This window comes from Zosterops lateralis (assembly GCF_965231275.1).
Source record: "Zosterops lateralis genome assembly, chromosome: 4".
NCBI lineage: Eukaryota > Metazoa > Chordata > Aves > Passeriformes > Zosteropidae > Zosterops > Zosterops lateralis.
Genome location: NC_139765.1, coordinates 44,796,512 through 44,818,949, shown reverse-complemented (window position 1 = coordinate 44,818,949; position 22,438 = coordinate 44,796,512).

Below are 22,438 nucleotides of genomic sequence, written 5' to 3'. Positions count from 1 at the left end.
TCTAATATGAAATTTACTAGAATGCAAGATGCAAGAACTTTTAATTATTTTATTCAGTTGAACTTAACTGTATAATTTTTTGGTGAAGTTTTATGTAGAAATTAGGCCAACTTCACATGCACTATGCACAATGATTTACCGAGTTGAAGCAGCAATGATTGCAAATTACACGACTACAGGACCTCCTAAGAATCCTGCATCTGGTTTCCAAAACACTGTACTCCAAAAAGCAATACGGTTCTCCTTATGCTGTTACTTGTTGTAAGTTGACTGTAATTTGTTTAGGAAATTCCTTTCATACTGACCCTAAACATTTATGACACCAAACAACATCCCTAAAATTAGCAGAGTTAAGTCTCATTTTCCAGACATGAAGCATCTGCTGCAGTCCTGATCTCTTCTGGCATCTTGAAATGTAAAATTGTTATCCAATGTGCTCTTGAACCCTGCTCTCTGCCAACTAGAAACTAGGTCCTTTGAAGGAGGTTTTGGGGGTTTTTTTTCACTCTAGAATAAGATCTCTAGATATTACCTAGCTGGAATCATATCCTTATCCATGTTTTGCAAATCTGGAAAACAAATTTCAGGAAGGTGTCTGGTGCCAATTTTTTATTACAGTGTGCATCATAACCATCTAAACCATCTGCACCAGTTATAAATTCTAAATATCTCTTTCTTTGAGATTTTTCTTCCACCTGCATCATCTCACAAGCTAAAAGTGCATTGGTTTTTCTGAGCTCTTATGCAAAGCGAAGAATGTTATTCTGTATATACCGAAACTCTCACTTTGAAATATCCAGGATTTGTCACTCTGACTAATTTTTTTTGTACAGTGTGAAGTGCAGTTCTGCAGGATGTGATAATTGAAAGATCTCCCATTTGGACTAAGTTTTGCAGGTCTGATGTAGTCTTTGATCCAATAAAAACCACTGCTCCTCTTGGAGGTCTGCAGGGAGATTTTTAGAGGCCTCCATCTTGTAGCAGCCATGGCCTTCCTCAAAGCTGCAATAAGACCTTGTTCAGCATTGTTTGAAAATACTGATTCAGCATTTTTCAAGTGGGTTTGGGTCCAGCAGGAATACATATTTACTCTTCAGCAAAATAAGTACAAATCCATCTTTTTTTTTTCCCACAGAGGATCACTCAGATGATCATAACTCGTGGTCTTGAATAGCTATTATGGTCATTAACTTGCTTCTAGACATCTGCATCACAGCTTTGGTAGATCACAGGAAGCAGTGACTACCTAAGGTTGCTGGAGTGAGCATTCTTTCAGATGCATATTATACCAAAGCTTAAATATTTATTTCCACTTGAAAAATCCATTATGTCTGTTAAACTCCATGAAAAGTCACTAGCACTGCACAGCCTTGTAGGAGAATTTTTGAAATGCATTAAATATTTTAGGAAAAGAGTGAGTAGGTGAGTAGTAGACAGCAGTCAGATCAAATTCGGCTCTGTGTTACAATCCTTTGTTCAGAAAAAGGCATGGCAAATAATCAAAATTTATAAATATCTAAGTTGATGATGCATCCTATACCACCAAATCATAGTTTCCAAAATTCAAACTATTAGGAGAAAAAAAGTGTTCTTCCCTAATTCTTCAACAGGCAACACTTCTCTCCACTGTCCCAGATGGAGCACTAGGTCATGCAACAGGGTGTTGGACTGTCTTGACAAGTACTTTTAAACTTAAAAAGTGTGTCTAAAAACTCTAGGGTCTCCTAAAAATGGGGAAAGAATATGTTAGATCTATCCCAGGAAATCCTAGCTTGCAAACCAGCTTTGCTTGCAAAATTTTTATGATATGATACCAATATGCACACATTGGAATGGTTTTGACCACAGCTGCTCCAAAAATACATTAGTGTGGTGAATTCTAAATGATTGGCTTGTAGTTGCACCTGTTACATTATTTATGATGAAGATTGTTTTCTAGCAATATTTACTAGTTTTTACAGGTGTGCTAGGTGTGCATCACAATTCTAATTAGAGTAAATCTTTATATCTCAGAAATAATTTTCTCTTGCCTTTCTCTAGACCTCACCATAGACACTGAGTTTTTCTCATTCAGTATTGTTTATTTTACATATGCCTTTCTTTCTTTTCCTACCTTAATATGGCAATATCCCTAGGTACAGTACATGGCAGCACCACCCTGGTATCATTGCTACTGTAAAACTATACGGTCACAATTCCAAAGCCAGAGTGGTTTTGATATAAAAAGGATAAAGACAAAAACTAGGAAAAGTTGTTTAGGCAATAAAGGTAAGCTTCACATATTGCACACATTTGCATGTGAGGATTGCCAGAGATTACTCCTTGCGGTTGCAAGGAAACAGATGAAGGACATTACAGAAGTAAAAAATGTGAAAGGACAGGGAAGAGAATTAGGTGCTGGGAAATGGGAAGCAGAGTGGACAGAGTGAATGAGACTGTGAAGCTGAAAGCTGGGAAGAAGAAATATCCAACAGAAAGGTCAGTGGCAGAAATATTGAAAAACTGCAGAGTTTTTCCATGCCCAGAGGTAGTCAGCCGTGGAGCAGTAATGCAATGCTACATATGCAATTCAAATGGAAGGAACTTTCAGGTAACATGAACTGAAAAAATGTGTGAGGAATGACTGGTAAGGAGAAACATGACAGTTTATTTTCCATATCAATGACATCCTTTATCTCTCTCAGTGGAAGCATAACCATGCAGCTGATGCTTTATATCCTGGATTCTCGTGGTTTGTCTGTACCTCAGTAAGACATTCACCTAAGCTTCTTGCATTTCTTGCAGTTCTACTTTTAAAACATTGTGCTGTTGATGTTTCATCCAGGAAATATTTTTATAAATCTCTCACATAATTTCAGCAGATGCTTGTATACATTGGCTGGCTTCCTGGAATAGTTTTAAATATAATTCTTCTGAAGGGCATCTCCTTACAACTTAAAACATGCCTTATAACAATAAAACTTCAATCTCCAGTCTTACCTTCCTAAAGTATTACATGTTGATCTCACTTTATTGATGGGTAAATCCCAAAATGGCAATTTCAGAAGGCCCAGGTTGCTACAGAATTATTTAATAGATAGTTAGTGCAGCATTGTTTGCTAAGATCTGCCACCTCACTTTCCAATTAAAATATGTGCTTAAAATTTGTTCTTCCTGGTTAGATACAGCTGAACTACAGTTATTGCATTACAAGAACCTGGAAACCTTCCAGCTTTCACTCATCATTGGAAGACTGATTATATTGTATTTAAAGACATTTAAGTAATGCAAAATAGGCCCCTATTAAGTCTGTCATCATTATCAGAGTTAGTATTTCATATTAAGTGTTTAACCTCATCCCATTGTTCATCAAAATCAAAAGAAAGTGGTGCACTGTCCTATGATTCATTCTGTCTCTATGAACTCATGGAAATGCCAGCATGCAGGTTAGTTCAGCAAACATACCTCCTGGCGACAGCCAGCCTCCCCCTGATATTTCTGCCTTCACTCATCAAATGCTTTGTTTGTTCACAGTTTTTTGGACACAGTTATTTAATTCACATCAAGTTGGTTGCCAGTGGGTGGGAAGTTTGTTTGCCTTCTCTAAGATGCCTGCCAGGCTCACTCCACAAGAGCCTGAAGAGCAGCCCTTGCCAGAGGTTCTGGGGTAATAGCCACTGGAAGCTTCTGGAGCTGAAACAGGGAGCAAGATATATCTCCTGCAGGCAAATGATAGGTTATCCACGAGGAATTCTGTAGATGGAAGGCAGCTGATTCATGGTCCATACTGTGATTATGACTGCTTTCACAGCTGCATGTAAATAGGACTTGAGGTACAACCTAAAGAGCCCTAAATGATTCTGATGCAGATGAACACAAGTAGACAATCAGAGTAATATTATACCTTACTGCAGCCAGGACTTTGAAGCACTCTCAAAATGATCAGACTTACTCCTATGTACTGTCTAGCTCATGCTCCCATTTCCTGCTTTATTGAGGAGCATCTGGGAAAGTGGCCAGGAACAAGATGGTTTCTCCAAAAGAGACATTCAAGGAGTTCTCACCTTCTGCTGGCTTCCTCCAGGGCTCCTGAGACACAGGCAGGAAGAGGGCTGAAGTTTGCATACCTTGCTGCAGTCCTCTCCCACACAATACCTTTCCTGAAAGCTCCTCAGCCTCTCTCAGAGTCTGCCCAAATGTGCATTCATCACACTCCTGGGTCAGGTACAGTGACCCAGGGCAAGATCTATAGGAGTCCTAAAACGAAACCACTCAGCAGAGGCCTTTTAAAATCCAAATTACGGGAAAATAAAGGGCTGAGACTCAGAAATTTCAAGCCCGGGAAGAAAGCATGGAGGTGTTGAGGTTTCAGTCTCCCCTCAAAATCTTTTCCATGGTAGCCCAGTACATAAGGAAGCTGTGTTTCAGCAGACACCCATGCTGCTCTTGCTCAATTTCCCTGGTGCCAGTGAGTGTGGGTGCATATGCACAGCACAGCCATAATCAGGATTAAGTCTCCTACATATCAGCTCCTCTGGCCACAACCTACAGGACATCATCATTCCAAGACACTCAGGTAGAAGTTAACTTTGCAATGAAGTCTGCAGCCACTGATCAATCCCCCACCTTAGGTGCTACATTTGTGTTTTGTAGACATAAACTTAAGGATGAAACTTTAAGCTTCTTTTGAATACAGTCAGGTCTTGAGAAGTATCATAATTGTAGGTGCTTGATACAGAGGTAAAACATCTCAATCAAGAATAATTTTTTCCTATGTTGAAACTGTGTCATCTGCCTAGTTGGAGGAAAACATGGCTTAGACAGGAGTCACTGTTGCACTTGAGCCCATTGGTGGTTTTGGAAACAATGGTCTAGGTCTTTCACTGGTAGTAGAACAGGGTGCACACCACAGGTGTGGCTGTACCTCTCTTCATTTATTCACACCAGCTTCTTCAAACCAAGACAAATGAATAAAGATCATAGAAATTATGAGAAGGAACCTTAAGCATTTTCCAGTTCTAGCTCCTTTGCCATGGGCAAGGACACCTTCTACTAGATCAGGTTACTCAAAGTCATGTCCAAACTGACCTTAAACACTTCCAGGGATGGGCAGCTACAACTTCTCTGGGCAAACCCTTCCAGTGTCTCACTACTCTCACAGGGAAGAATTTCTTCCTAATATCTAATCTAAATCTACCCTCTTTCAGTGTAAAGCCTTTATCCCCTGTCCTATCATTGCATATCTTTGAGAAAAGTCCCTCTCCAGCTCCCTTGTAACACCCTTCAGGTACTAGGAGGCTGCAGTAAGGTCTCTCCAGAGCAAACCTGCTGAGGGGCACTCGATGGCAGTGTCTGTGTCACTGAGAGAGATGTGTCACAGCGCCAGTCCCAGCACTGACCCCTGAGGATCATCACTTGGCACTGGGCTCCACTTGGATATTGAGTCAATGACCACAACTCTCTGAATGTGACCATCCAGCCAATTCCTTATCTGCTGGGTAGTCAATCCATTAAATCCATGTCTATCCAATTTAGAGACAAGGAAGTTGTGTCGGACAGTGTCAGATGCTTTGCACAATTCCAGGTAGATTATGTCAGTTGGTCTTCAAGAAGTTGTGTTGTCTGCCACAAATTGCCCCCTTATTTTTAATGCGCCTTAGCACAATTTCCAGGAGGATCTGCTTCATGATCCTGCCAGGCACAGACGCTAGTTTTGGCCTGTAGTTCTCCAGGTCTTCATTTTTTCCCTTTTTAAAACTGGGTGTTCTGTTTCTCCTTTTCCAGTCAATAGGAACTTCATGGGACTGCCATAACTTCTCAAATATGATGGATAGCTTAGCAACTTCATCTGCTGGTTCCCTAAGGGCCTGTAGATTGACCTCATCAGGTCCCATGGCCTTATGCACCCTCAGGTGCCTTAGATGGTCTCAAACAGGGTCTACAGTGGGTGGTTCTTCACTCTCCCAGTCCCTGCCTGTGCCCTCTGCAGTGTGGGTGATGTGCTTGGAGCACAGTGAATACTGAGGCAAAACAGTCACTGAGTACCCCAGAGTCCTCTATATCCCAGGTAACCAGGTTTCCTCCTGGAGAGGGCCCATATTTCCCTTAGTCTTCCTTTCATCATCAACATACATATACAAACTGTTCATGCCACTCTTGATGTCCCTGGCCAGATTTAATTCTATCAGGGCTTGAGCTTTCCTAACCTGATACTTGGAGGCTTAGACAATTTCTCTATATTCCTCCCATATTATATGTGCCTGCTTTCATCCTCTGTAGGTTTCCTTTCTGTGTTTGTGTTTGTCCAGGTGCTCCTCATTCATGCATGGAGGTCTCCTGGAATTTTCAATTTACTTTCTTTTTGTTGGGATGTATTACTTCCGAGCTTGGAGGTGATCCTTGAATATTAATCATTTCTCTTGGGTCCCTCTTCCCTCCATGGCACTCTACCAAGCAGATCCCTGAAGAGGCCAAAATCTGCTCTCCTGAAGTCTAGGAAAGTGAGCTTGCTGTGCACCCTCCTCTTTTCCCTCAGGATCTTACCTTCCACAATTTCAGGGTCACTGCAGCCCAGCCTGCCCTTAAGCATCATGTTCTTCACCAGCCTCTCCTCCTGCATGTGAACAAGGTCCAGAATAGCCCTGCTCCTCGATGGTTTTCCTATCATTTTGAGAAGGAGGTTATCACTAGCATATCCCAGGAAAGCTCATACTAGAAATCTAGGGTTACTTACAGCAATGTCTAGCAATGCAGCCTGGGAAGGACATACATGTGGATCTCACTAGTGGGAGGAGGTGAGTTTCCCACAAGTCTAATCAAAGAAAGAGAAATCACACAATGTGATACCTATTACACTTGTGTGCTGTGAAACAGGGAAACACATGCTTTGTACTCAGCTCAGGGAATGATGTGTGTGAGCAGAAACAACTGTGCTGCAGCTCCTTGGTGTCTGCTCACCAGGATTGTGTTCAATGCAAGATGATAACAAGTTAGTAGGTATTTCCTGCTTAACAATTACATGAATAAAAAGCAGAGCAGCACATGCCAGACATCAGCCAAATGTGGTCAGCTTCCAGCCAGGGAAATACACCCTAGCAACAGATCATAAACCAAACACAAGAACAGCAACACTGCTGACCAGAGAAAGACAAAAGCGTTTGTAAGTAATGGAGATACTCTGTGTAGTCAGGTGACAGATAACCTTCAGGATGGCAAGTAACTCCTCTGCAGCTATCAAACTAGCTGACTGAAAACCAAAAGCAAGAAAACACTCTTCTTTTTTTTCAAGGAGAAGGATTATCTTGAGATACCTCAAGTCCAAATGACTACAGATGGGAGAAAACAGCTGCACTAATGAAAAAAAACAACTTCCTTTCAGCCCCAAATCAACTGGCTCAGCACATGCCATAATAGCATCCTGGTTCTACCATCATAATTTATTTTTTGGTATTTTTACTACATCAAAGAAGTGATTTAAGACATAACATTTGTTCGAGTGATTGCTGCCAGAAAATGCTTTGAGTGCTCTCCCTTCGATTAACTGAAGCTGCAGCAGAGCCTGAAGCAGTGTTTAGAAAGGTACGAGTTGTCTCCCCTATGGCTGTTCAGTGAAAAGGTTTGAGATGTTAAGTGCCATTAACTTGTCACAACTTAAATTCTTCAAAGTGGCAGAGGGGAGATGACAGGAAAAGGATGGAGGAACTATCACTGCCCTGACTATGTCATGTAGGAAGATGGGAAAACTCCTTTCTGGGTCTGTGAAAAGCTTCAGCTGAAAAAGTTTGAACCTTTTATTTCAAGAGACTAAAAGTAAATATTTTGATATTTCATTTTGAACTTACATATTTGCTTTTGATAGAAACTTGTATCTTGCAGAAAAGAAAAATATGCAGAGCATATCAGTAGGAAACCAAAGCATTATTAAAAAATGTTTCACTTCAGTTCTGGAAAAAAAAATACTACACGTTTTTTCATTGACATGCCTGAAGCAATACTGGTTTTTTTTTTTGTTTTGTTTGTTTTTTTTTTTTTTTGTTTGTTTGTTTGTTTGTTTGTTTGTTTTGTTTTGTTTTTGGGGGGGGGTCCTTTTTTTTGTGTGTGTGTGTGAAGAAAAGAAAAACTCCTGAATATTTTTAAAGTTAAGCTCAATTGGAAAAGTTATTTCAACTATCTTCTAATTTAGTTATAAGTCCATTACTTTCCAGGTTTTAATGGAAACCTGAACAGTTGCGTGTAGTGATAAGTCACCCCAGGCATGCACATTTGGAAGAGAAATGCCATTTCCCCCCTTCTTTTTTTCCTTCCACCTGACCTTTTCTCAGAAATAAACCCCCAAGCAGACCTGGCAGCCCCTCTAGTGCATGACCCAATTTGGGTATCAAATCTCATCACTCCCATCCATCCTGCCCACATTGTCTCCCCAGGTGGTGCTGAGCTGGGCAGCCCTGTGCAGAGGACCTGTAGCAAACAGGTAGCAGGCCCAGGTGGACTCAGCCCCTGGCTTTATTTCCACGAACAGGTGGAGCAGCAGGTCACAGTGAGGGGAGCAGCAGCATCAGGGTACAATGGACAGCAAGACCATGGTGCCACCTTACAATGCCAGGGCTGCACCTTTCCAACCTGTGTTAGGGCTCCAGGGCAGGACTGTGTTTGGTAAATGATCTTGACAGACCACCACTGTCTTTTCATCCCTCTCAACAGCTAAATTTGCAATATTAAAAAGGACAATATAGAGGAAAGTAAGGAAAACAGAAAAAAGAACCTAGGAGCAATAAAACTCCAGCTGATATTCTTCACTCAGGCAGAAAGATTCCCGAACATCAGTTTTTCCTGCTCTGCATTCACATGTCCAGCTCCTTCTTTTGTGCTCTCTGGTCAGAGTCAATGCCAATACAGAGGACCCCAGTGAGACAGAACAAGGACACTGCTGAAGTTACCAAAATGAGACTTTGGAGACAGAACCCGCTTTGGTTCACTCCTAAGCTTATGAGTGGCTGCAGGCAATTTCCTAGGTCTCGTCTCATTAAAGTCTTTCCCCAGGAGCTGAACTTAATTACTTCAGTGGGATTCATGTATGTTCTTAAGTATTTTCCCAAATCAGAACCTTAATTGCTCTGTGCCTTTGCTGCCCATCTGCAAGATAGGCTTAATGTTTGCATTCTCCCGTGCTCCAACTACTGAGATTTGCATTCTCCCAATTGAAGCCTGTCTCATGGTCCCTGTCTCTGCAGTTACTTGGTCTGATAAGGCTGAGGTTGCCCTCAAGCTATTTTTGGGCCCTGTCACGTTTCACATGTGTAGAAGCCATGTTCCAAAACCTGATGGCCTTTCTGTGGCTTTTGTGTCTCTAAGTGACAAAATAAGTTGCTTGTTGATTTGGGAGCAAAGCCGCAAGTATTCTTTTTTTACTTTAACACCATCACAAATAGAATAATTACATGGCACTTTGAGACAATTTGCTGAAGATGTTCACACATTTCAAGAGGGTAAAATTACTTTATCCAAAGCAATTACAAAATAGCTAATTAGTGAAACTGACTGTGAGCTCTTACAAATGTGCTTTGTGGAGATGCTGCTTTTAGTGCCAGACAACAAGCCTCCAGTTTATGAGTTATTTTCAGGTAATGAGGAAACTTTTGCAATGCAATAAACACATTCTTTTCATCTGAGATTCTCTTAGCCAAGGTGTGTAAAGATTCCCAAATTAATAAATCAGTGTTCTTGCCGCATGCCTTCCCTACAGCCTTATTGCACCATGGCAACTTTGTCAGGTGAGCAGCAAGATAATCACTGGAGCAGCTGGGCCACAGGTTGGTGTGAGGAAGGACAGGCAGGACATCATCACACTTGGCACAAAACAGACCAGGAGCACCTCCCAGGAGCTCGCCGCTGCACCCTCTCTGCAGTCTTCCCTGTGTATTCAGGACCACAGAAAACAGCTTTGGAAGAGCTTTCTAATTCTGATATAAGGATTAATCACCAATTAATCCTTTCTGTCATGTCCTCCTGCATGCTGACAAAAGACCTGTGGGTAAAAAAGGGTTATCTTGGCCCTGCTGGCTTGCCATGTGAGACAGTGGGACCCATGAAAACAGAAGAGACTTCATTTAAGTGATTCATGTTTAGATTCTACTAGCTGATAAAAAAAATGAACATGAACAAAATACCTTTGCAAAAATACTAGTTTAAAATTCTATGGGGAGAACAACCACATTTGAAGAAAAATGCAGTTTCTGGGTTATTGGAGTTTTATTTTCAGACAAAAGGTATCCATTATGTATGAAGTAATTGTTGCAGGGTGTGAAATTAGTCTTAAACATAAGTGATGGACAGGAGTGACATAGTTTTACAGAATTAATAAAATACAAACTTGAGGGAAAGTGAGTCCCTGGGTTTTTCCTTTTTTTTTTCTTTTTTTGAGAGCTGTTAAAGCAATTGCTGATGGAACATTATACCTCAGTGTACATTTAGGAATATTTTGAAATAAATAAATTTTATAAAAAATTCCACACTATGAATTTAGCATATAATTTTAAACCATCTGTGCACTGTCACTCTAAGACTGCAACCTCACTTATTTCTGTATTTTACCCATATGATCTGATGTAAGTGGGAATAGGAAGGAAACACCAAAGACTTCATTAAAATCAGAGGTGACACAGATAAGCATTCCATTCTTTGTGGGTATAAAATTTCTTTCATTTAATTTTAAAACCACATCCATATTTAGGGTCCTCTTCATCTGCGCCATAAAAGCAAGAATTTATGTTTATAGAGATACAAAAGCATAGATATTTTGTACATTACACTTCACAAAGTGGAAAAATGGACAATTGTATTCCTTTTGCCCATATAATTAGGGAAGAAACTGTGGAATATACAGGTATGTTTTTTAGTTATAAATTCTATTTTACAAATTCACTTGTGTTTTGGATTGATCTTTCTCTTATAAATTAATGAAACTGTAGCAAATCTGTTTCAAAACCAAATGCTTTCCCTTGGCTGTCTCTTACTCCATGCAGGCCTCTGATAGCAATGTGTTAATGCTGTAATTGAAATATAAGACCATTATGCATATCTGATCTACAGAGATATATAGGAAACTCATATTCTTAATAACTAGCAACTCCAAATGTGACCTCCACATTTCTGAATACCCAAATTATAAGTAGGCAATAGATCTTAGATGAATTCAGTCTAGGAAAACAGAATGAGATGAACTAAAATAATCATGGATTATTAGGCATTATGTGTTAGCTCTTACTGATGGCATCTTCCTTTGCTGGTTCATCCATTGCTCCAAGCAATGATATAGTAGTATTGTCTCCATTAAAACATTTGGCCACCTTGGATATACTCTGAACTAGCTTACAGTTCATATATCTATCCTAGGCCAGAATGGAATAATTTTTGCTACCTGTAAAAGGCTGTTTTCATAAAGAAGACCTCATTCCTTATTTTTAAATGCATCAAGCAGCCATTTAAAAAAAATGCTTGGTTAATCAATTTATTTAAAACTTCTCAGTCAAGTAATTACTACATATTCCCAGTAAATAACATATATGTTTACTACACTCTTCTAATTTAAAACCTTTTGCAAGGAGCTGACCTTCACACCTGTCACAGTTAGAGCTCCATCACATAGCGTAGCTCACTCCTATTGACAACCATAGCATGACAAGTTGACTCATAGACATCAATAGCAAACTATGGTCTGGAGGATTTTCTTCACTGTTTTCTTAATGTCTTGCCAGTTTTTTTAACAAGCTGTTGATAAGAAGCAATAAATCTACTCAAGTGCTGACAGGGACAATCCAGACAATTGTTTCTCTCTGACTGAAGTAGAACAGGTTTTCTTGGTTTGTTTATTTGTTGAACATTATCTAACACTTATTCTCTCCTGTATGTGAGAAATTTACTGTGTTGCCCTCTGGCAGATGTTTTAGACAGTGTTATCCTACACTAAAGCTGTATATTTAGGCATACAGAGGGGTCTAGACTTGGTAATCATCATTAATCTATGTGTCAGCCTGTGGTTTTTGAGCTTGCTCTAGCATAATAGATACTCTTTCACCCAGATGGGAGACCCACTAAACCCACGAACTTCACTGAATTACATAGATACCTGTTAGGTCTTTCCTGTCAGTCCTGGAAAAGATATAGCACATGCAGGTTAAACTAGGCCAGCATTCCTGCCACTCTCTCCATAGCTAGGGCTCTTTCCAATCCCTTTGAGAAAGACAGCTGGTACCTGGAGGAAGCATGTCTTCATGCTTTAGCCGTGACCAGCAAATGCATACCTTGCATGTTCCCTCCTAAACACCTCTATAAGTGCTGGGACAGATAAAACCATTCAGCATGAATGGCTTTTGTTCAATAAATATGTAATTGCAATAGTATATCACAACATACCCTGTATAATTAGACTCAAAAATTACTCTAAGATTACTCTATCAAAAATAAGTAGAGTTGTTCTTTACCATTTTCAAAAGCGTACATCCATTCCTGTGCTCCTGTGTTCATTATACTCTCTGATTTGTTGTAGTAAAACTTGTTGCATCATGGCCTTATCTGAGGCCCAACCATCTTTGTGCCCTGCTGCCCCATCCTCTTTCTGTTTCCCACCACTCGCCAGAATGCACTGCCATGGGATGCAGACTGGGATGAAAATGGTATGAAAATACATAAGAAATTGTCTCCAAATTGCAGGTGCTTCTGACAAGATAATTAAACTATAATGACAGCTGAACACTGAGAATAGACACAAAAATAAAGATGGTACTCTGACTTCTGCAGAAAATAAGAAACATTTTCTGCTTTCATTTCGGAGCATTAGAAAACATTCTCAAATATTTTGGAATGAAAGGCTGTTATTTCTTGGAGAGTGATATTTTCTCCTTATTCTAGGAGACTGTCTTTGCTGGGGAAAATCTCATGGAAGAAGAGACTGCCTGATGGTGAGATGCTATCCAGACGGTAACACCTCACTGCCAGTTATGTAGACACTTTGAAATCTAAAAACGGGTTTTCCCCACGTGCCCTGTTGGCGGCTAACCTCTTCTCTGGTGCCATAAAAGTGTGGAAGTGTTTGAAATTTACAAGCAAAGCCTACAAAGACTGAATTTCCTGCTGCTGCACACAAATAAATTGCCTGAAGGTGTGACAGCATCGAGATGGGTGGCCGCCTCAGCCTGGTGCCTATTTGAGGCATACCATGCTCATCCCCTCTGTACTGGAAAACTGCACTCACTGGACTGGACTTGCAGGATGGAAGACTGCTCCCCTCCACTGCAATATAATAGAATACAATCATAAAATCCTAGTGTAGTTTGGGTTGGAAAGGACCTTTAAAGATCATACAGTCTAACCCCCTGCAATGGAAAGGGACATCTTGAAACAGATCTGATTGCTCAGGGCCCTCTCCAATCTGACCTTGAATGTTTGCAGGGATAGGGCATCCGACATTTCTCTGGGCAACTTACTTCTGTACATTTGAAGGCTTAGAGCATTCAAAGGAGGCTTAGGAGACACAAGTACTTATTGCTTCGTAATAAAGGGATTAGTACTGAATAGAACATTCATTAATATGCAGGTCTCTCACATCTCAGATAAGAGCTGTCCTCCCAGCTACAGATTCTTATGGGCATTGACCCAAGATAGTAATAATGAATATATAATTAACACATACAAAATGAAAGAGGGACTACAACCTGCATAGTTACAGACCAGCAGTTAGGAGGTAGCAAATGGCAATGGGAAAGACTAAAGGGAAAGGGAAATTTGAGCTTGAGTTCTGCTAATGAAAGGACAGAATTTAAATTTTTGTAACAGGAGATGATGATGATAGAGATCTTTTCTATCTGGATTTTATAAGAAGGGCTTGGCAGGAGCTCTAACCCCTAGGACGGGCTGCACATCTGGAAAGTGGAAGTCTGTACTCAGATATGTGACTCTCCAGAGCCACTCTGTCCTCCACGGAATTTCCCCCTCAAGTCTCTAGGAAAGATATCTCCTCCCTGGTCATCTTGCAAAGACTGAAAAGGTTTCGTGTTCTTGCAAAGGGTTTTGTGTTCTGTCTTTGGTGCTCAATCCTCTTGTACTCTGTAGCTTGTGGGTCTAACTTAGTCTGTAAATTACACTATAAGCAGAACATGTAACAGGAAGGTGCTACCATAATTCAAATAATAAGGCTGAAATCTTCTTGAGGAGTTATCTCAAAACATAATTTTACTCTTTTTTTTTTCTTCTTTTCTTTTTTTTTTTTTTTTTATAGGAATGCCTAGTTTTCTAATACCAAAGATTCATAACTGCAAAACCTAATTTGTTTTTTGAACTGGTGATGTTGACATAGTTTAGTTTTCTAAATTAGCCTAAGCTGAAGTCTATAGCATGAATCCTCCCTTTTCTCAAATCATCCAGAGTACCATAGAACCAGTCCAACAAAACTGAACAGTCAGCAGCAAGGTTTAACCCCATGCAAAGGACTAGCAAAGCATGTACAGTACTGCAGGATTTGTTATCAAAGACAGGTCATCTCCTTCTAATCCAGCCTTTTTGCTCTGTTTCCTTCTACTGCACTATTGTCTCTCTCTTCAGAATGTGATAAAGAAAAAGAGTTAGAGCAGCTATCCTCTATAAGCTTATTTCCTTTCTAGTTTAAAAAAAGAACAACCCTATTTTACTTTCCTTTTAGCTCAGAATAGCAGCCTCAGGCTCCACTACTTTGTCATGCTATTCTCTAGCAGTATAAATACTAAAAACCACATTTATTCTAAAAATTATTTTAGAGCTTGATCTTCATTTTAATAAAGAGCATGGTTTGGTTCCTATTTTTCACATAAATCAACTGTTATGATTTCCAAGTTTAATTTTATTTGGTATATTTATTTTTGAAAATACCACAGTGAAAGCAGATCAGATATCAGAAACTGCATTCTGTTTCATCACCTTACAAATGCCAACTGCACATATGGATGTTCCATAAGCTGCTATCACCAAAGCAATCATCTGTAATGAGTTGCCTTGTAAACACAAGTTGTGTTGTGTGTATTTTCCTTTCTGAAGTCAGGTGAAGTTCTTTCATCTCAGTTCAGATGTGATTTACTGTAAATAACTCTGATGTTGCTAAGAGACAAATCTTAAAACAAGTCCCAACTACAAAAGGATTAATATTAAAAACCTTAAATAGGTGTTCATAGTGTGTAGAACACACATTTACATCCTTTGATAAGGCCAAGTAACTTTTTATGGGTGGGAAGCTGACTTGCCAACACTGGCGGGTCAGAGGGCAATAGGTCTGACATGTTCCATACTGTACCTGTCACACACTCCAGGGATCCCCGCACTCCAGGAGCTGTTTCTCTGTAAGCCTCAGAGTGTGGGCTGCTCAAATCCAGAGCACTAGTGCACTTGAGAGGTCTAGGGGAGGAACTTTTCTTACACGTAAAAATTGCTCTGTCTTCAAAAGACAAGATCATTCTCACTATTAATGTGGAGGATGATTTCTGCAACAAGGTTGTTTAACAGGAAATATGGGAATTAGACACTAAAAATACATTGTAAGAATCTGTCTGGTGCAAGGAGAAAAATGACACTATAACTTCCAGATGGGGGCATTATATTCTGGTTTTTGGTAAACAATCTAAAAACAATCCTCCCTCATTTTAGCCTTTCCTCCTTTTCCAGTATGTGTGTAGCTTTGCCTGACCTGGGTAGGGAATAAGGAACCACCCTTTGACTACCTTATGGTGACAATGTAGATGCTATTCAGGAAGAAACAACTCTTTAACTCTTGAATAAGATGCATAGTGACACACTGATGGGAAAGACAAGAAAAAGATGAGTAAACTTTCTAGGTGTCTGTGTGAGAGTCTTCCAGTGATAGGTGCTTTATCTAACACCATTATAATATGTATCCATTTTTTTTTCATGTATCCATTTAGCACTTATTGAATTGCAGTTTCACAAGACACTCCTTTTAATTCATCCAAAGGTCATAATTGGCTCTTGAGAGAATGAAAAATTAACTTATCACCAAGAATTTGAGAGGGCACTGAGGAAACAGAGTGCTGAGAACCAAGGGAGGTTCCTGAAATCAGGCTGTGGGCACTCCGAAACTTAACAATCCTGTTGTGCCTCAGTTCTTTTTGGAAGTTGTTGTTCATGCTTGACCTAAATTACAGACACAATTCACTTCACCATGTTACCTTCTTTACAGATTATAGAATTTGAACTTCTAAAAGGCAAACAGACACTTTAAAATCAACATTTTTATTAGTGTTGGGGCCAGGCAGATAATATGGATGCTGGCCAAGGGAGGGTGCAGCTGCAGCCAGGAGATCTGGAAAGACTTGGTTCCCCTGTCGTCAGAACAAGCACATGGAAAAGGATGTATAGAAGATGAAGGGTTCAAAGTGATGAGAAGGAAAAAATTACAAGAAAGATAAAAAGAGGAGGAATGGGAGGGTCAGACAATGTTGCCATGATTTTAATTACACTGTCTATGGTAACAGTAAAATTAATTGGCACTGCATGCAATTTGTGACTTTGGATTGTCTTATGCCTAGAGACAATGAAGCAGAGGAAGAAAAAGTGTATGCAATTTTGGAGTGCTCAAATATCACTACAAAAAGTACCTGGAAATACATGAGAGGCCAGAAAGATTCTCCACTTTTTACTGTGGCAACAAACTTCAATTATAGTGTTCAAGTCAGCTGTGAAAAATGAGAATCAAATTAACCCAAGTTAATAATATTGGACAGACCTGCTCTGAGAGACATTCCTGAGCTTTAACAAATTTTGGTGAGCAAGTACTTGCAGCCACAGTGATAGAATGCTAACCACACCGAAGTCTGGTGTATCCTTTGGCAAGTGCTCCTCTACCATATGAAATGTTCAGGCTGTTTTTGAATGAGCAAGATTTCATGACAATCAGAGTGAAACTAATTGCATCTGTTTGATGGTAGGACCTACTTTAAGATAATTTGCAACAAGCACCCTAGGAGAGTTTTCCCCTTTGAAGTGCTTCTTACTCCAGGGTTGCCTTTTGAAGTAGCTCCCCCTTTGGATTGCTTTTGAAGTGCTACTTTTTCCTTTCTTAGGTCTTTGAGTTCTGCTGTGTTGCACCTTTCACATTGGAGGTTAACAGCTGAAGATCACTGAGTAGAAAGAGAGACTTTGATTTAGACCAGTTTCTCTCTCACACCATGCAGGAAGACCTGCCTTCATCTCTCCAGAAGTAGCCATACAGGGAGGATTAAGAAAGCTATTCTTTCTCCTCCTCACTGGCACCAGCTTCATATGTAAACTGGCCATCATCCAAACCAAGGCACAGAAATGTCTCCAGCTATCTGAAATGCCTGTTTTGCATGATTGCAGAAAAAAAATCTTCTTTTTATTTCTTTCCTTTCTCCCATCAGCTTAGATATCTGATTTTCTCCTCTACTTCCTTATGTGATATAAATCTTCACTGGCCACCTGGAAAGCCCTTAATTCTCAGTGAGTTTGTAAAGCCAGAAGCTGTGAGGAATTATTTGGAAACAACACTTTACTCTAGCAGTGAGACATTCCCATCACTAGAAAGATATCAGCTCCCACACCTTCATCCTGACTTGAGGGTTTGGAAATGCTATGAACAGAGAGAAGGAAGCAAAGATTTGAGGCTGCAGAAGGTTTTTAGGTCAGATAAGGCTGAGATAAGGCTGAGTTTAGGAGACCTTTAGCAGAAACACGTGAGATATACCAGTGACCTTTGAGGAGCCTCTCTATCCCTCCCAAGTACCCTATCACACTTCACTACGTGCTATACACAGTACTGTGGGGACAGATTGAAAAAGGGGAAATTTAGGTTAGATATTAGGAAGAAATACTTTACTCTGAGTATGGTTAGGCACTGGAGCAGATTGCCCTGTGAGGGATGTAGTGACTGCCCCAACCCTGGCAGTGTTCAAAGCCAGGTTGGATAAGGCCTTGAGCAACCTGGTCTAGTGGGAGGTGTCTCTGTCTATGGTGGCAGTGTTTCAGACTAGATGATCTTTAAGGACCATTCCCACCCCTTAACATTTTATGATTCAATGGTTCTATGCTGCAGCAGGAGCTCACAATGTTTATGTTATTCTGCACGGTGTATCCCAACCAATTCTTATCCCAGCCTTTATGCCCCAGTGGTTTTGGTTTTCATAGTTTGGAAATCCCTTTTGTCTCCAGATAAGATATGATGGTGGGCAGTTTAGAAGCCTGTGTCTACTTTCCTCTCGCAGAGTAGAAACCAGCTGTGGAAACTGCTGCTTCCCTCTGTGACCAGACATGACCCCTGGATACCACTGAAACTGGCCTGGGTCTGGAAGCGCTTGACACTGCTGCTTGACACTTGACACCCCAAGGCCAGAGGAAATGGGATATTTTTGACATGGCCAGAGATATTTCCTAGGCAGGAATTGAGGACAGTTCCTCACGGTTGTGATCCCTCCCTTGTTCATCTCAGGAAATCAAGGGTAGGTAAGAAGGCATAGATGCTGTGTGGGGATAGATCTTAGATAGCTGTCCCCTAAGGCATCACTTCCCCTCTTCCTCCCACCAGTCCTGTACTGCAACCTCCTGAGCCATTTCTCTCTCTTGTCTGCAGGGGCACCAGTGTATGGTGTACTGACCACCCAACCCTCCACCCACAGCCAGCACTGATGTGAGGGAAAAGTCTCTGACCATGCCAGTACAGAAGGGCAAGGTTAACCATGGAATTGGACCAACACTGCTGACATCAGGCACTTTGCAATCTGGTCAGAAAACCAGTATGGAAGAGCAATGCACTTCTAAAAGAAAAACTTCTCTTTGAATGAGACAGTGAAGTGACCACCTGTCAAAACAGCAAATGTTTTAGGGATTCACTAATAACACTTTGCCCAAGTAATTTAGAAGATATGAAATTGGGCTCAGCAGTCTAGGTTGTAGGTGTAAGAACACGAAAAGCTGCCTAATGTTAATTTAAGAACATGGTGCTGTCTAAACCAGATTTTTACAAGTTACAAAATGTTTTCATTTTAACAAGGTCATAATTGAAACAGAAACAAATGCGCCCCATGAGCAAAGCAGTCCAAAAGAAGTGAGAACTGGAAATTTTTTTGGCTCTGCAGAAAAATCAGGTTAAATTAAATCATCATAGGTGAAAATACTGAAATAAATGGCAAAGAGAAAGATTAAGTATTATTTAAAATGACATGAGATCAGTGGAAATTCCTCTGCATCACTGTCATTCGCATTATTATACTAGTAAAACACTATTCATGGAAGTGCCAGGGCCTTTGAAACACAGAAGGATGCTAACAGCACCACACTGTGCCTCAGTCAAGGCAGCCTTCCCTTTTCTGCTACACTGCTATCTTCCATAACTCAGAACTGAGAATCTTCTAATTCATCTTATCAGACACCATAATTAGGACCAGTATAAAATTGTAGATAAGTTGTTATCTTTCTACCATCATAATGACTATTTATTAAGGTGTTTCTGTGCATGTGTCATAGAAAGATTAATCATTAAGACTTCTGTATTTAAACTGTAAAGCTTTAGTTTCATGTTATGTTTTCCCAGTACTAGTGCTAACATGAGGAGACTATCTCCTCCTGTCACTGCTACTGCCCATGCCTTTATACACTCTCACTAAGCTGAATGAAATATTTGCAGGTCCACAAGAAAGTCAGTGAAGTAAACTGATGCTTTTGAGTTGGGGTAAATCTGAAAAGCTTATCACTCTGACAATGCCTCCAGGGAAAACTTCCTACAAATCCATAGCCTCAGAGATTATTCAACACTCTCCATCAGCATTTGTCAAGCAGGGATATGTGTGTGTATAATGAATGAATTATCTATTGTCAGGGAAATTATAACACTTTATGGGCCACCCAGGTTGAGGTAGAGTTTCAAAAGCATTTTTACATATCAAAAGCTAACATTGAATCAAGCAGCTTTTCACTAGCAAGATCATAAATTGATATAATAATTAAATGAATTATTGAGTCTTTAGGCTACAGGAAATTCCCAGTGTGGCATTTATACTCTGTTGAATTCCCAGGGAAATCATGAGTTCACTGAGCTTTGCTCCAAGTCCAGGGGGATGACATTAGAGGGACAAGACTGCTCAGGGGCATGGTTGCAAGTGCCTCTGGGCTGAGCAGAGGAAGGCAGAAGGCAGGCTTTGCCACCCTGCATCCTGTGTCCACCACCATCCCTCTCTGCTCCCTTCCGCAGCTCTGATAACCTCCGGACATCCTGCCAAGCCAAATGACCTAACTGAAACTTCAGACAACTGTTTACTCCCTTTCCTCCTTCTGGGATTAGTTTTCTGCTGTTTTAGTGAGTTGGCTCATGAAAAGCTCAAGGAAGGTCCAGAGCTTGTGAAAGAGATGCACAGATGAGTGGCCAGGGGCAGACATGGGGATGGGCTGTGTGAGGTCAGAGCAGGATATGCTCCCTGATTCTTTTTTGCACCTGCTTTCCAAATCTAGAATGCTTTTAAGAACTCTTTCTAGCATAGCACAATAAAAATTGTTTTATTTTTTCACCTTAGCAGGATAAGCAGTGAAATGCTGCAGTGTCACCTTGCACCAGGAGTGAAGTGCAAAGAGGAATCCTCTTAGGAGTGTAAGACATGTATTCAGGAATTTTCCTGCCACTGGGCTGACAGGATCTCCTTAGAGGTCTTCAACACTGACAGCCAAGTTGTGGGGAGCAGACCATCACTGAGATTGCTTAGGCAAACTCGGTGGCATGAAATCAAATTACAGGGATGAGTAGCAACACAGAGCATAAGGATCCACCTACTCAATTGTGACACTACCTGATCAGCTGACAGATGGCTCAAAATGCTGCTGTTGGCCCTCGTGCATCCTGTCCTTGCTGTTACCTATACATGTGATGCTGGAGCAGTAACAGCAGCAGGAAGCCTTAAGTTAAACATTTTTCAGATTCTGTGCTACCTAGGTGTGTAGTTCTGAGTCTCATATTAAGTGTTAGTAAGCTCTCTTCACAGAGTAGATAGACAAAACAATCCTTTTCCAGCTTGAGACCAAGGACAACTGTTACAAGTTTTCAGGCCCAAAAGCATAAACAACAGTGGATTGAAGAGAGAAAACAAGGGACTTCATAAGCTGAAGCTGTAATTGAACAATTAACCCCAATACGCAAATGGACCAAAAAGTGTGAGACCACAAATGGTCGTCCATTTTGTAAACATTTTGGTTCCATCTTAGGTCTAGCCCGGGCCAGGCTCTTGTACTGCCCAAGCTGTATCCTGAAGGCTTTTCAAAAAATATCTACTTTATTCTTTTAGCTCTGTTCAGTCTCTGTTCCAGGTCAGCCTTCCCAAGGCATCAGTTGGACTGCAAATCTTTCTGACTGAGTGGAACTCACCTTAATTTCAGCCCATCTGGGGTTAAGCACCAATTTCTTTGACTTCCTCAGTCACTGATCCATGGGCTCTTGCATTAACTGCTGAGGGGGCCTTGGGAGGCAGATCAGACTAGAGATCTGCCAGAGGTCCCAAGGAGAAGAGATGTTTCCTGCTGATTTTTACATGTATTCCCATTCTGCATCTTCAGAACATCTGCACTGCAACACAACACAGCAAAATTTGCTTTCTTCTTTTTACAATCATTGACACAGAAGCTGAAGCAAGTTGCAGTCATCCCTTGGACTAAGCACTAGTTAAAAGCAGAGAGTTTCAAAGCCAAACAAAAAGATCCTGAATCTTTTCCTGATGATGAAATTATTTGAATTTATGAATTTGAGTTATTTCACAAAATGGTTCCAAATGTATTTGTTATTTATCTCAAGATATTGTGAACCAGTGAGCTGCTGACACAGACCCTGTGAGACATCACTCACCCTGGCCATAAAAAGCTGCAGAACAAACAGCAGCGCTCATAAAGCATATCCACTGGGCTCAGGCCAAGCAGTGACTGTGATAAGGGAGGTGACTGAGTGGGAAAATTAGTCTGATTAACTTTATCAGCAGGAAGGTGAGGAGTGGAAAATCCCTAAGCAGGAGAACAAAGGGGCAGAGGTGATAGAGCAGCAACTTGAAGAGCAAGGCGGCTTTGGGCAAACAAGAGGAACAAAGGCGGGTGCCTTCATGGAGAGGATTTTCCTCCTCTCCACCATCAGCCAAAGAAACAAGGAACAAGCTGGAGGAGATTTTCTCCATGGGAAATCACCATGTGGAGGCTGGGGAGAAGGAGTGGATAAAGGGAGATGAGGGCTACTGGCCTTGGTTGGTTTTCAAACACATCTCTGGATTTTCCCAGGCATGCCCACTTTCACTCATTACCCAGAAACTTTTTCAGGAGAAAGGGTGAGCTTTTTGATCTATTAAACGTCTGGCCATGTAAAGAGAAGGACATAGGTAAATAATGTTAATGGAGTTGCCAGGTGTGTGTAAGTCTCAGACACAGGGCCATCACACAGGCCAGA